A 16370-nucleotide genomic window follows, 5' to 3' on the forward strand; every position below is an offset into this window, starting at 1 on the left:
GGGCCCACATGCCACTATTATCCACAAGAGTCTTGTTAACCATTTGTTTTACCTCATTACGGGTAACTGGAGCAGGAGAAGCCAGATCAATAGAAGCAGCAGTGGGAGCAGAGGGCACAGCTGGGCCAGGAGGACTCAGCAGCTGGGGATGATGTTCCCCTGCTTTTCTCTTATAAAAGGCATAAAGGACTGCAGTAGGTTTCCCATCACTATCACTTTTAGGTACGCCTAACTTTAACAAGGTTAGAAAAAGGTCCTTTCTTGTCGGTCCGTTATTAGCAGCAGACCCTCTCTTTTCATCCTGCTTGTCTGATTTAACCTGGGCTGTACGTGAGTGGATTTTACCTCCCAACTCTAATTCTCGAAGCCCAGATAAGGCGTGCATCGCCTCAGACACAAGGTGCCCAATTAGTGGACTAGTTACAGACAGAACCAATCCCCGTACAGTGGGTTGGGCGGAACGAACCAATCGGGTATGCATTCCGCCTGTGAATATCTCTTCATCGTGGCTCCCCCCATGTACCCACAGCCTCAAACGCCCTGCATACAAGACAGAGGCCAGGGCCTGTTGACGAATTACTGCTATACCTTCCTCTGGGGTGCCCCAATTGTTCTGCAAATGTAAATCCCAATCTACTGGTGATGGGTATACTCATAGCAGGGCATCCCCTAGAGTAGTAAGTAAATAATCCATCTCTCTCCCTCTACCCCGCAGCTCAGCAGTGACCCGGATATTAGTAGTCAATGTTCCTAATCCGAACAATTTATCAGGGGTTAAAAGTACATTTTTCTCCCCCCCCCCCCACCCCCTCCCACTTGTTCCCAGACACGCAGGAGCCAGGCTGCCAGAGTTCTCCTGCCTTTTGCCTAAATCGATCTCCAATGGCAGCCAGTTCTTTTACAGAGAAGTCACATATCATTGACGGCTTCCGACCCCCGTTCCCACTTTGGCCCACAGGGCCCTCCACCCAGTCTAGGGGAGGAGGCCGAGGCCATCCCGTAGAGGGAGTAGGCCATAGAGCATAAGCAGGGGTTTGGGTATTTTCCCCTGGGTCCACGTGGGAGACCGGCGTATCAATCCCTTCAATCTCTACCCTGACATCATCCCCCCCTTCCGTCTGTTTGGGAAGTCTGCTGCCTTATGGGGCGGGCGTGAACAGCAGGTGGAGAGGGTAGTATGTTAGGCACATGCTGAGGAGTATCTGCATTATTACCATTGTCATTCCAGATATTCCCATCCCAATCATCAATTACATCAGGATCATCACCATTCCTTATCATAGCACGAATACGATATGGATCAGGTTCTACTCCATGCCTTTCCTTATCTGCACAGAGCTGCTGCCAGAGTTTAATATTACGGCAGATCGTTTGGACATGCTTATCTTCCCATTCTTTGGCTCTGTCCTGACTGGTGCAAACAATCTCGCTCATCATGGAACAGCGTTGTCGCATAGCTTCTAGCTCCTCCTCTAAATGCTCTCTCTTGCGCTGAGATTCTACTTCTCTTTGAACTGATTCTGCTTCATGCTGAACGGATTGGCGTAAGGCTGTGGCCTACAGCCAAAAACCATCCGTCAGCGTCCCCTTTTTCATCAGGAAATTTACTTTCTCGAAGGAGAGAGGCAACCTGCTCTCCCAGAGGTGCACTTGATGGGTCTAACTTCTCATCCCAACTAATGGGTGGTCCCAACAAAGACAGGGTATTGGCCAACATGCCAAAACCATCGTCTTTGGAAGTCCATCCCGGAATCAAGAACTGCTCAGGGCTCACCTCTTCCTTTCAACGAAACATCTTGAGACCAACCCTGCTCGCAGCGCCAATTGTCTTGGGTAAACTTGTACCTCTCACTTCGTTCATTTTAGATTGGTCACAGTGTTTGAGCTACCGAAAGAAAATAGACACACACACCGAGAGCAGTTCAGATTAAACAAATGTTTATTACAAATTCAAAAGCTGATTTCACACTACAATATGCAAGCCCTTCCCAACTATACTTATCAACGCTTGGACTGGTCCCAACTGCCGAAGTGAGGCAACGATTGCACACTTGTAGTAGGTTGTCAGGGCGCCGGTAGCATCTTCTCTACCTCCTCCGACCGGGACGTTGGCTGGACTCTCGAAGTTCTTCTTCTTGCTGAGAGATGTTGCCACCTCTCGGAGAGTCTCAAACTTCAGCAGTGGGACCATGGCTTATATTACCCAAAAATTGCTTACCCAGGCACCTATTCCCAGCACAGCAAGGAAGATAAGCGAGCAAGCTAGCATGCTAGGTTTCTATCGAATAACATAATTTTCATCTAATTACTTTGAATCCAATGGTTTATTTTGCGTCAAGGCTAGGCCTCTGACAGTCTATGACCAAAACAAGCAGAAAGATTAAATGTTCTTGGTAAACAGATGTCCTTTCTTCAGAAAACAGCATCTCTGGCCCCTCGGTGGAATTTAGCTTTTGTCTGCTGATTCTAAAAACAAGCAGGTTCTCAGCCTTGCAGAAGCAAGAGCTGCAAATTAAAAAAAACAAGCAGGTTCTCAGCCTTGCAGAAGCAAAAGCTGCAAAGTAAAAAAAAAACACAGTTAGAATCTTCCATTTCAAATGGGGATTTGGTGATAAGCTGCTTTGAGGTCGATGGTGGAGTACACTTTGAATTACGCTATCTGATTAACCATTTCATTGATGTGTGGCAAGGGGTAGGCATCCAGGTTCGTGTAACGGTTGATTGTAGTCAATAGCCAGTCATCTCTTAGTGTGATTTTTTCACAACTACCACTTGAGCCCACCATAGACTCTTACTAGGTTCAATTACTCCCTCTTTAAGCAGTCTCTGGGTCTCCACTTTGATAAACTTACGATCCTCTTTGCTGTAAGAACGTCTCTTAGTGGCAATCGGCTGACAGTCTGGATAAATCATTGAAAAGAGAAGGAGCTTTGATATTTAATGCGGACAGACCGCAGTAACTAGTGTGGGGGATAGTAAGTGTGTAGTGGCCCACCGAAATTTAACACTACACTGTTCATCTGAAATTGAATATCTAACCCTAGTAACACAGCGGCGCAGAGTTCTGTCATAATAAAGAGCCACACATCAGCAAGGCAATATTCCCGCAAATTTAAAGTAACTTTACACTTGTCCCGCACAGTTTTTGTAAGTTCACTACAAGCCATCGATATCTTTCGGTTCGCTGGATATCTCCGCAAGTTTAAGGCTCTGTCAACTCTCTCATGGATGTAGCTGTCGGTACTCCCCGAGTCTATTAGACAATCAAGAGTCTCACCATTCACCTCCCCCTTCATAGACAACCGTTCCAGTCCGTAACATCCCCTAAGCTTTACAGTCAATTGAGCTATCACAGGGGATCTCATCTTGCTGTAACTTGAAGTCGATTCAGCTTGCTTGTCTGAAGATTTCCCCCTTTTCAGTTGTCTTCTATTCCTGCAGCTCCAAGATGTATTTTCTTGGTGCTTCGCTTCTTCTTATCAGTGGGAGTACTTTTCACCTTACACACTTTAGCGAAGTGGCCGAGTTTCCCACAATAGCTGCAGGTTGCAAATCGAGCCGGGCACTTCTGTCTGGGGTGCCAGCTCTTATCACAGAAGTAGCATTTTTCAGGAGTTCGCCCTTTTCTTTCCTTCGGGGTTCCAGCCCTCCTGGATGTTTCCTTTTCAGTTTCTAGCATTTCACTGGACCGCATGGCACTTCTCGGTGTTTTGGCTAAAGAGACTGCCCAGTCGTAGGCTAAGGGCTCCATCTCCAGCAGCCTCTGTCAGATGTAACTGGAGTCGATCCCGTTGCCAAAAGTATCCAGCTTCAAGGCATTGTGGTGTTGTTGCACATTGATTGCCCTGACATCATATTCATTTGCCAGTGAGTCGAGGGCCAGAGCATAGGCAGCATCACTTTCCCTGGGTTTCTGGCATCTAGTCAGCAACTGGTGTCGAGCAAGCACCACATTCTGTGGTGCTGCATAGTAAGCAGACAGACTTTCCCGGGCTATAGCCAGAGTGGTAGCTCCTTGCGTTACAGCGAAAGGGACCTCACCCAGCAGAGAGTTCAGGTAGCCCCACTGTATCACCTCATCAACCACGTTGTTTCGAGCCATGTAATAATTGAAACAAGCAATCCAGTGGTTGAAAATTTCTCTGGCCCTCGGGGCAGTCTGGTCGATTATCAGCTGCTCTTGCTTGAGTGCTGCATCCATTTCTGCTAATAAAATTGAAGTGCAAGTTGAAGAAGTAGACAAAGACGATGTGGTCAAACAATAATCATGGCTTTTACTAGCAGAAACTCATGGTACAATAATGAAAGACAATAGGTGCATACACAGTTATACACAAGGGGAGTGTAATAGTAGAGATAATGCCCAGCTAATGTTAGTACAGCAAGGCTTGCCAGAGGGGAGACAGGGAGCTTGGCAGACTTTCACCACAATTACCTCATGGACAGTGGTTAATGAATACTGGCTTTGCCTAGATCCCAAAATATGAATAAAAGTCTGTGCTGTAGGATATTATTGACTTTAGTCATAATTTTAGCATCATTCATCATTTTCGTGGACTAATTTCACTCTTACAATTCTTGTAGTGAAAGTAAAAAATTGCTTTTAACGTTAACAATTGATGAACAGCAATCAAGTTTTTAAGGAATTTTCATATTAATGAAAGTGCTCATTTGTTTATTTTAACAAACCAAAACTACTGGTAAAATATTGCAGAGTAACTGCATATAAATATCTGAAGATTTTTTTTGTTTATCAGATCATTAGAAACTTTTAACACTATTTCTCAGAATTATTTGTTTCAATTTTATTTACCAAAGCTATAATCATAATCTCTCAATGTAATTGTGTCCTTATCATCAATCATCTGATTTTTTAAAAGAATGATTCATGTGAGGAATGTTTGCTCCTATGTGAACCCTTCAATTATTGTCTATTCCCTTACATGTGTTGTTGACCACCTCGTGGACTACTCCAGTCCATATTCCACAGGAGTTCCATGTTCCCAGCTCAATGATGGTGTCATTTTCTAATTTGGAATCGTGTGCCCTTTGGATGGGAAATTCTAGGCAGTAATGAGACCATGATGGTGAATGTGATTGCTTCAGAAAATGGTATATTACCTTTCAGCTTGATGATACTTAGAGTGAGACCAGCTTCTGTCAAAACATGCCCATTCCCCTATCTGGCTCCATCTCCCATCATCATCTGGTTCTATCACCTCCCAGCCTTGGTCTCCTCCCTCCCCCTTACTTCTATTTCCTGACTCTCAGCCCTGATGAAGGATCTCGGGCTGTAATCTGGATCTTCCCTTTGCTTCCACATTGATGTTTGACTTGCTGAGCTCTTCTGGCAGCTTGTCTTTTGTTAGAAGTTCCAACATCTGCACTTTCTTGTGTCTTCATTGTCAGTATGTGTTTTGCACAGTGTTGTCAGTGATACTTCATGAATGAAAGCAAGATCATGTATTGATATTTAGGAATTTCCATGAAAGGCAGCATAGAAAGAAACAAAATTCTAAAAAAACTGCATTTATTGTGAATAAATAATTTAGAGTTGGGTCAAATTGAGGCCCTAACACTGCACTAGCAGTAGAGATGAGACCATGGAGGAGGTAGTGAAGATAACCATGTCAGAAATTGGAGAGACTATAAGATGCATCATAAACATTGTGTAGGTAGACTAAGTTAGAAGGATAGGGGAACTTGCTTAAACAATTTCAATGTGTGGTTATGTGGGAAATGAAACTATTTTTGGGGGGCTGATAATGTGACTGTGATCTTTGGAGGGAAAAGGAGGACTGAAGTAGATTGTGTTTACCAATGACAACAATGAGGATTTTTGAGGAGGAGAAATGAGAGCTGGTTTGGGAGGAAGGTGGCCAATGGCCTCAGGCAGAGAGCTCTTCAGAGGGAACTACAAAAAATGTGGCAAGCTGCATGTGTGGACAGACAATGGGGAGAAACCTCAAGAAGGTGATAGCTATTCAAAGAATCATAGCAAAGGGAAAGCAAAACATTTAAAAGTTATCAATTGTTTAGCAGATTTGTCTTTTGCCTGAAATGTAAATTGATATATTGGAGAAAATACTGCATTAACATTTGCTAATAACATAGCTTTTGTAAAAAACATTTTCCCTTTGAGCCTATAATTCAGAATCATTCTAGGAACAAGAGAAATGTGAATCTTTAACACTCGACTACAACTCGGGAGGATTATATATTTTTTCTAATCACCAAAATCTCCCATTTATTCATAACCATCTGTCTCAAGGCAAGTTTTGTATTGTTTATAGCTGCTAGAGATTGTTTTAATGTTACTGACGTTGAGTAGCAAATATGCTGCACTATGGAACAAAAGGCAATGGCTGAGACATTGCACTGATTTCTTGTCTTGGCTTTTCTACTGAACTAGTTGTACATATTGCAAGCAGATGCCAATATTAAAAAGAAGTAATACAAACATAGTTTAATAAATTTTCTAATCTCCATGGGAGTTTGCTATTTTAAAATTGTATCCGAATACAATATTAGTTGTAGCTTCAGCAAGGCATATCGCTCCAAACTATCTCAGGCCTTTTGAGGGATGCTCTGACATTTTGTTTATCAATGTGAATGCAGTTTGGTTAAAGAATGCCAATATTAAGTGTTGTTCCTCCAATTTGTGGGTGGTTTCGATTTGGCAGTGCATGAAACCTTGGACGTACATGCTGGTGGGGGGAATGAAATGGTTGGCCACTGGGAGGTCCCCATTATTGCAATGGGCAGAGCAAAGGTGCTTAATAAGATGAACCCCAGTCTGCATCCAGTCTCTCCAATGTAAAATTACTGTGAGAGTTGGTGGGTGAGTAGAAAATGTCTGTAGGGAATTTGTTTCCTGAGATAGAGATAGATCTCTGTAGGAGATGGTGAGTTGAATCTTTTTTTCCAGTCATACATGTGCTCTCCCCTCACTTCTTTTCCTTATCTATTGATGTCAGTATTTGTGTCAAATGGCATAATAGCATTTAGCTTTTGGAATAAAAATTGAGTCAACATCCGCACTTCCAAAGCTTCAATATCCAACAAAATGGAAAGCATTATGTATTTTGCTCTACTCAGCTGATTGGAACCTAGCAGCTGTTCAAACAAATACTTTACCTTTGCAAAATCTGGATTTAAAGATGCGAGTATTGTGGAGGGAAGCAGATTTTTTGGAGGAACATTAACACATTTTATATTTCATTATTATCACATTGACTATGGTAGCAATGAACAATTAACACATGATTAATTGCACTCTTGTGCAAAGTATTCTATTGAGGATGGTGGATTTGACTGTCAGTTTTTCTATTGAATATTCCACTTCAATGGGTTTAATGCTTCAAAAAGCATCACATTTGAGTCTTCTAACCTTGGTGATACTGCCATGCATCCACCTAAAGCTCATAAGCCAGTACATAACAGTTTTGTGGACAGCTGCTATCTCTTTCACATGTTGGTAGACAATTGGTGCAGTGTCACAATTTACGTGGATGGCATAATAGAAAGCCCTGATATGCATTCATTGCATTGCAAGCTATTGTTGATGTCTGTATCCGAAGAACAGGATGTAGCCTAATTAAATCCTGTGGTGTTTTAACAGTACCCTACCAATATTAGATGATTGTAAATTTGAGGCAAAACATTGTTATTTTCTATTTATTGTGGACTTGTAATGCACTTGGTGTCTTGATATCCCTTGGTCATTGACAAGAAGGAATGGATACATGTCTGTCTATTTAAGTTGTCAGATTTATACATCTTCACCCTCCCCATCCCCCCGCCAAGAGCATGAACCAACAGTTTTCCTGCAATTGTCGACTTTACTAATGCTTCTAACATCATACAGTTTATTCCATAGAATAAAAATGTCACATGTCGTAAATTTATTACTTAAGACCTGGGAAATTGGGAGCTGGAGTGAATGAGAATACAGAACAATGAAATTACAGCAGTAAGTTTTTTTTTAATGATATTTGGTTATGTTTGGTTCCAGTTTGTAGTGAAGTTTCTCTAAAATCAAGGAAGATGTATCTATTTTTCTCTTAAATTAGTGATGAGAGTTGACTAATAAGAATAGAAAAACTTCTTGACATGCTTGAAGTTGTGTCTAAGTTTCTCACAAATAAGTTTTAATTGAACTGAATTTGATCTTGTCATGTGATGGATTTACAGGGCACGTCCAGAATTCGCTGGTGACGACAGGGACAGTTTGTGTGAGAAAGTCCTGGTTAGAGGATCAACACAAGTTCAGATTTGGCTGATAGTGAATAGTGAACATGAGGGAAATGCTGAATTAATGATATTCAGTAGAATCATTAATTTGATTTACAGCCAATTCTCTTCAAACGATGATTGCCACAACAAACTTGCAATCCTTGCATGACCTCCTGCCCCGCTCTCTAATCTCCCGATTTGCAGCTGCCTTCTCACTACAATCCACAGCAGTGTCCTTTTGGTCATAAACTTTGAATTCCACTAATTCCTAACCCAATCAGTTATTTGAATTCTCAGATTTGTTAACAAATCTCCCTGACCCATGATTATAACATTCTGGCGAGTCACCACACATCACACTTGCCACCCATCTCTCCTACCAAAATGCCTTGATCTCCCTTATCCAAGTTTTATCTAATGTTTTTCATGAGCTCTGTAGTGACAAAGTGGAAAGGGAGTTTGCAGGCAAGCATCTTTCCTTAAGGAATTCTGAGAATAGGGAAGATGTAACTATTGAGTCCAATAATAAGGATGTATTTCTGGGAAATCTTGAATAGTGCATGACAGGTGAAAAGCAAAGGAAGAATGAAAGTATATGTTGATGGGTGGGAAAAGATTTGCGTCAAGCATGAACACTGGAATCGGCCTGTTTGGTAAATGTTATTCTGTTGTATTTTGTTAATACTTTTGAGTATCATAATAATCCAGGAAATGTACCATTTTATTAACTGGCCAGCTATTTCAATGCACTTTGTAGTACAGGTTGAGTACTCTGTATCTGAAACGCTTGGGACCAGACGTTTCTCGATTTTTGGGTTTTTCAGTTTTTGGAACAATGGAACTAAGCAGTGCAATAGCATCAGCAGAAGACCTGTATCAGTGGTAAACAGAAACAACAAACAACGGCAGGCTTTTTTGAGCTCCGACACGACGCCACAAGTGGAAAATTCACATGAAATAATTTTTAATACTTACCAAAAAAAAACTTGATCTCTTCTTACGAAAGAAGGTCACCTCCCCACTGCTGCTGCCAGTCCCCAGCCACTTCCACACTGACACCCTCGGTCCCCGACTACGGTCCCTGGCCCTGCCCGGGAGCCTGAGGCGACTTCTTTAATGTGGACTGCACCACACCTGATTTTGAGAATGGAGTCGCCATCTTGAAGACTTGGACCCAGTTCCATTTGACATCTTCCCAGCCAGAAGCAAAGATTTCATTTTTTTTTTTACTGTTCTTGTAATCAAACTGGCACCAACAGAGTGTCATAGCCCCACAAGGGAAAGTCAGCTGTTGAATTTTGTGACGTCATGTTGGCGCTAAAATCTTTTTCGATTTTTGGATCTTTTCGGTTTTCGGATCTTCAGGTGAGGGGTTCTCGACTTGTCTGACCCTTATTGAAATTATCAAACAAAGATTTGTCTGATGAATTATTATGAACATAAAATTTCAACTCTGTTATTCACTCAGTGGATGTTGTCTGAACTTCTGTGTGCTTCCAACATTTTCTACTTTTATCATTCATGCTTTATTATATTTGACTGCTACTTCAAAGTTTTAATACATATAAAATAGTGCAAAATGTCTCACAAAAATGTGGCATAAATCACTCCAATGTTCTTAACACATTTGAATGAAACTAAGACAACATTAAATGTCAGACTTGTATGTTCCAGGGAACTTTTTGGTCTGTTGAATGTGGATTGTGTACATATTGTTAATGAACTGTTTTATAATTTTGTTAGGAATGAAAGTTGCATCTTCTCCCCATTTTTTGTGTTGCATTAATTGTTTCTAAAATGAGAAAGTAAATAACCTTAGAAGATGAGTATTTTTTATTTTCTTCCAATACTCAGTCATGACGTGTCATTGTTGCTGGCAAGGACAGGTTCTAATTTCCATCTTTAATTTTCCTGTAAAATGGTATTGAGCTAACGAACCACTGTAATTTGATGGTAAAGGTGCTCTCACTGTGGCATTGGGACGTTCGAGAGTCTGATGGTGCAGTGATGAAGAATCAGAGTTGAATATCATTTGAAGAGGATGTGTTCCAATATCCTTGTTTTCCTTGTCTATTTGGGAACTTGAATTGAAAAAAGCCTTGACAAGTTATGTTTTGTAAAATCATTGAAATGGAATCAAAACTCACCAGTGGTGAAGAAGAGACCATTTAAGCTGGTGAATGGGATGTAAACCATATGGGTGACTGGATGGTATTGAACTACTTTAGTGTTATTGGTGCAAGTGGAGAATATCCCATCAAACCTCTGAATTGTGCTTGGTATATGTGGAAAGATTTATTGAGTTTTGTCTAGTGATGTGACAGTATTAGTGTGGTTTGGCCACTTACAAATCCAGTGTTTTTTTTTAAACTTTATTTAAGATTTTATAACATGAATAACATATAGGATTACATTTAAAAAAAATTTAGAATAAAATAATAAAATTACAATACAATATCAGTAATCTAAATAAACTATACCCTCCCCAATAATTATTACTTGTTAATAACCCAACTCAAATTAGTCCAACCCCCCCTTTCCCCCCAAAAATAAAGAGTGAAGAATCAATAAAGTTAATAATATATGAGAAAAAAACCCACTTACAAAAAAAACAAAGACATAACCGATTAAAATACTAACAAAAAAAAGTAATTAATACTAAGATATCAGACTTAAAAAACATATTTAAATCAAACTTAAATGCATATATTTAACAAACGGAGTTAAGACGAAACATATATTTAACTCAAACTTAATATAAAAAATTAGTAAAGTTAGTAACATTATCTATCAAAAATTCTTAAACAATAATCAATTCTTAAAAAAAAATTGTAGCATGAAAAAAAAGATGAAAAAAATCTTTCTCTATAGAGATAAACCTTCACCAAATATCAACTAACTTCACATCTATCATCATATTAGTCACATAAACCACCATCTTAAAACAAAATTCAAACCTCATTAAGCATTGTACAATTCAATTTTAGTACTCTTCCACCATTTTTCCCTTTTACTCTTGAATAGTTATCCAATAAAAGCTCCAATACCACATTTAAATATCCCCAATCATTACGTTAAAATTCAGATATCCAAATAATAAAAACACATCTACAACGAAATCTATATCTTCAACAAATGGAGCATAAACCACAAACAAAATTCAAGCCTCATTAAGAATTGTACAATTCAATTTATAACTTTCACCATTATTCCCTTCGTTCTATAACTAAAATAGCAAAATAATATACACCAGAATTACCACTCCTTTCACCTTAAAGTTAAAGAAAAAATATAAAAAAAACTTATCCATCCCATTCACATTTAAATTTCAAATATTCCTTATCTACTGAATAAACTTTACAAAAAAAACCACATCAATTTTTAGTTTTTTAAACAATCAAATACTTTCTTATGCTTTTTTTAAATATTTAAACAAAAAAAAACCCCTTCACTCTTTAATCTAATAATACAAAAAAAAGGAAAAAAAAAACGGGTAGGAGGTTAAAAATACCCCCTCCCGTCTAAACCGCGCAATGCGGTAACTCCCAAAAAAAAATGGGTGTGAGATAATTCACATGTAGCAGATGACTTTCAGGAAATAGTGCCTATCCAGTTCTCTCCCCCAACTCTCACTTCATCTTAAACTAACATCCTCATTATTTAATATCCCTTTTTTAAAAAAAAACATTTAAAAAAAAAAAGGACAACTCTTCTTTTAATCAGCTCCAACTGCTGAGTCACCATTACAACCATTCTTTCTTGGAGCACGGCTCTTTTCTTCCATCTCTTGTCTCCTTAGAGATCGCGGCGGACTATGTCTCTGTTGAAACTGAGTAATTGGCAGCTCTTGAGCAAATGCTATAGCTTCCTTTCGAGAATCAAAGAACTTTGGTTGGCAACAATCTTGAAAAACCTTCAAAACAGCTGGATATCTAAAGGTTGCCTTGTAACCTTTCTTCCACAACAACTCTTTAGCAGGATTGAATTCCCGTCGTTGGAACATAACTTCTTGACTCAAATCCGCATAGAAGAAAACTCGATTATTTTGAATCATCAAGGGTGATTTTCTCTGTTGTGCATTTCTAATAGCCACTCGTAAAATTATTTCTCTGTCGTAATAATTCAAGCAATGAACCAAAACAGGTCTTGGACTTTGACCTGAAATAGGTCTTCTACGCAAAGCTCTGTGAGCACGTTCCAGTATTATACCTTCCGGGAAATGTTCTTGACCCAGCACCTGCGGAATCCATTCAGTAAAAAATTTTCTTGGGTCTGGTCCCTCCATACCTTCCGGCAAACCAATAATCTTTATATTGTTCCGTCTGGATTGGTTTTCCAAATAATCAATCTTTTTCACCAAATTTTTATTTTGAGTTTGTAAGTCTTCGACCATTTTGGTCACTTCAAAAACTTGATCCCGTATTTCATCTATATCTTCTTCACACGAATTAAATTTATCTCTCACTTCAACCTTAAAAGCTCCAAACTCAGCCATCTGTTGAGAATGTATTTTCACCAAAGTATTAAACCTAGTACCAAGTTCCGTCATAATCTTGGATAATCCCTGCATTGTATAAGATAATTTTGATTCAAGATTCACAAAAATCTTTTCAATTGGAAGAGATTTTGGCTCAACAGATTCCTGCTTCTTCTCCAAAGGATCTTCTATTCCTTCCTTCATTCTGGTTGCCTTCCTTGTAGTATGACTGCGTGTGGAAACCCCAGCCACAGCCTCTCCAGCAATGACTGGAGGACGCTGTCCGGGGTTTTCCACAGTCCATAATGTATTAAATTCTCCCAGTACATCAAGTTGTATAGGTTCTTGTATCTCAAGAGATGCAGTTTGCAGCGCCACCTCTACAGATGACAAATGCCTTTGAGTAACTCTTTGTTCTAAAGGCTGTTTGGCACCCTCTTTAGGGGGCTCTACCGATGTAACATAGAGCTCTACATCCGAACACTGTACCTCTCTCCTGGGATCCATTTCACGCTGAGTCCCAGTGTCTTTCCTGTAGGTAGGCTCCAAAACTCGAACTTTGGGAAAATGTAGTTTTTTGATGATCTGTTGTCGTTTTTTTTTGCTCTTTTCCCCCAATTGTACCATCATAAGTTAAATTAACAGCACTGAAATTACCTAAACTATTAAAGAATTTTAACGGGCATTTCTAGACAAAACAATAAGATAGAGTCAGGAGAGGACTGGAAGGCACGTCTGATCCATACGCCATCTTGCCACGCCCCCCAGCGTTTTTTAAAATCTTGACCATAATAATCTGAGCTTGTAGAAATTGTACCTTAATTGAAATCTAAACTCAATGAATTCAAAACTGTTTTGGAAAGATTAAGAAATTGCCAGATTGATAAAAGAAGGAGGAAAGATGTATACAATATATTGTCAGGGTCTGCAGGAATCAATGTTGCAGACGCAACTATTTGCAGTATTGAGTAACAGCAAGGGGGAAGCACAGAAAGTTCCAAATGGAAGATGTTTGATGATCAAAAGGAAGGTGGCACCATATCAGTACAGATGAAAGCATAACATTACATTGTTATTAATTAAACAACTGGCAAACATTCAGACAAATATATTTCAACATGAGCAAATATGAAGTCATCCATTTTTAATCTAAAAAGAATAAAACATGGCACTTAGTAAATAATGACAAGCTTGAATATTCTGTGTTACTTGGCTCTCTGGACACTACACCTCAGAAAAGTAAAGTTGACATTGGAGAGTGCGTGTTATATCTTCACGAGAACAATTACTTGACTATTAAGATATAGAGAAAAAAATAAATGATGCAAGGATGGAAAGTTTGGAACCAAATTGTTTGAAGTTCAAAATTATTAAGGGAATCTAAGAACATAAAATAAAAAAACAGCACTGTATTGGAACAAGCCTTTTCCCAAGATGCCCAAATTAAACTAAAACTCTGCTTGTATATGATACATATCTCTCAAGACCCTGCATATTTATGTCTGTCTAAGAGCCTCTCGAATGCTCTTTTTATACATTTTTACACCACTATCTCTGGCAGCTAGTTCCAGGCACCCTTCCATTCTCTGTGTAGAACCAGAAACTTCCTTATATATCTTCCTTAAACTATCTACCAACTCCCCTCACTTTAAATGCGTGTCCTCTATTTTGTGATGGTTTCACTCAGGGAAATATTCTGTCTACCCTATCTGTGCCTCTCATAATTTTATAAACTTCTATCAGGTCTCCCCTCAGCCTCAGTCACATCTGAGAAAACATCACAAGTTTGTCCAATTTCTAGCCAGCTTGTAATATGGTGCTGCTTGAATTAGTTGGTAACTCTCTTCTATACCCTTTCTAAAGACTCTTGTGTGCTATTCTAATCACCCCATTACAAGGGCAGCCAAACAAATGTTTTATATAGCTGCCTTATTATTGTACTCAATGGAAGTACGCATTGGCTTTCTTTACCACCTTATCTGATTGCATGGCTACTTTCAATGAGTTATGGTCCTAGATCCCTGGATCCCTCAGCCCACCTTAGCCTTTAAAATCCCAACTTATTAACAGTCCCCTTAAATTTGACCTCTCAAAAAGTATGACACCTTATACTTTTCCTGATTAAACTCAATCTGTCATGTTTCTGCTCGTATCTGAAACTGATCTATACTCTTTTGTATTCTTTGATAGCCTTCTACACTGCCACAGTTCTGCCAATCTTTGCATCATCCGCAAACTTACCAACCCATCAAAGTAAACAGAGATCCCAATGCTGATCCCTGCAGAACCCTATTGGTCAGGGGCCTCCAGCCAGAATAACAGATTGCCATCTGTCATCTATGGGCATGCCAATTCACAATCCACTGTGGATCCCATGCATCTGGACTCTATGTATCATCTTACCAAGAAGGATCTTGTTTAATGCCTCACTAAAGTCTATAGATACATTACTGCCCTAACATAATCAACCACCTTTGTCATTGCCTCAAAAACCTCAATCAAATCTGTAAGACATGACCTACCCTGACCAAAACAATAGTGACTGTCCCTAATCTGACTATGACTTTCCAAAAGTGTGCAAATCCTATCCCTAACTATCCTTTACAATAGTTTCCCTATCACTGATGTGAGGCTAACTGGTCTATAATTTTCTGGATTATCTCTGTTTCTTGAACCAAGGCACAACTGTGACTATTCTCCTGTCCTTTGGGGTCTTACCAATTGCTAGTGAGGATACAAAGATCTTCATTATGACCCTAGCAATCTCTTTTGCTTCTTTTGACAACCTGGACCATCTCCATTTTGACTCTGGGGAATGATCTACCTTAATGCTCTTCAATCTGATTGAGAAACTACTATCTGCTATTTGAGGAGATTTGGTATCTGTTGCACCCTACAATTCAGGAATGAAATAGAGGTATACTTTATTTGTCAAGTAGCAATCTCAATTCAGAGGGTGGTTCTACATTAACAAAAATGGCAGATAAAAGGAAATGACCCCTTATTCAAATGGAATAGAGGAGAAGAAAACTGTATTTGTCTTCATTGGTAAGTGTTTTGGGTCATAAACTCCTTTATCAGAACATTAGATCCTTTATTAGAAGATAGGAAGGTTACAAGCCCTCCAAAAGGTAGTGGACACAGCCCAGGACATCACAGGTAAAACCCTCCCCATTATCGAGAAAATCTACAGGGAACACTGCCGTTGGAGGGCAGCAGCAATCATAAAGAATCTACACCACCCAGGACATGCTCTATTCTTGCTACTGCCATCAGGAAAGAGGTATAGGTGTCACTAGACTTTCACCAGCAGGTTCAGGAACAGCTGCTACCCCATCCACCATCAGACTCCTCAACAACAAACTCAATCAGGGACTCATTTAAGGAATCTTATTTGTACCCTTTATTGATTTTTAAAAAAATTCTCTCTGTATAGTTTACATTTGTTATCTATTTTACATGTATTTGCTGTATATGGTCTTTTTTGGCACTACCAATAATTGGTAATTCTGCCTCACCCGCAGAAAAAAGAATCTCAGGATGATATGTGATGTTTTGTATGTACTCTGACAATAAATATGAAATCTGAACCTATAAAATCATACTGGAATTTTACAAGAGCCCGGGAAGACTGAACATAGAATATTGTGTACAGGCC

The 16370-nt window shown here is 39.4% G+C and overlaps 1 protein-coding gene across 2 annotated transcripts in view; it reads left to right on the top strand.

The window, feature by feature from the left end:
• LOC138763763 (excitatory amino acid transporter 5-like) overlaps nucleotides 1-16370 on the top strand; it is a 64134-nt gene that overhangs the window by 20278 nt on the left and 27486 nt on the right. The window lies entirely within an intron of this gene.

The sequence above is a fragment of the Narcine bancroftii genome, chromosome 5 (assembly GCF_036971445.1).
Source record: "Narcine bancroftii isolate sNarBan1 chromosome 5, sNarBan1.hap1, whole genome shotgun sequence".
NCBI classification, from domain to species: domain Eukaryota; kingdom Metazoa; phylum Chordata; class Chondrichthyes; order Torpediniformes; family Narcinidae; genus Narcine; species Narcine bancroftii.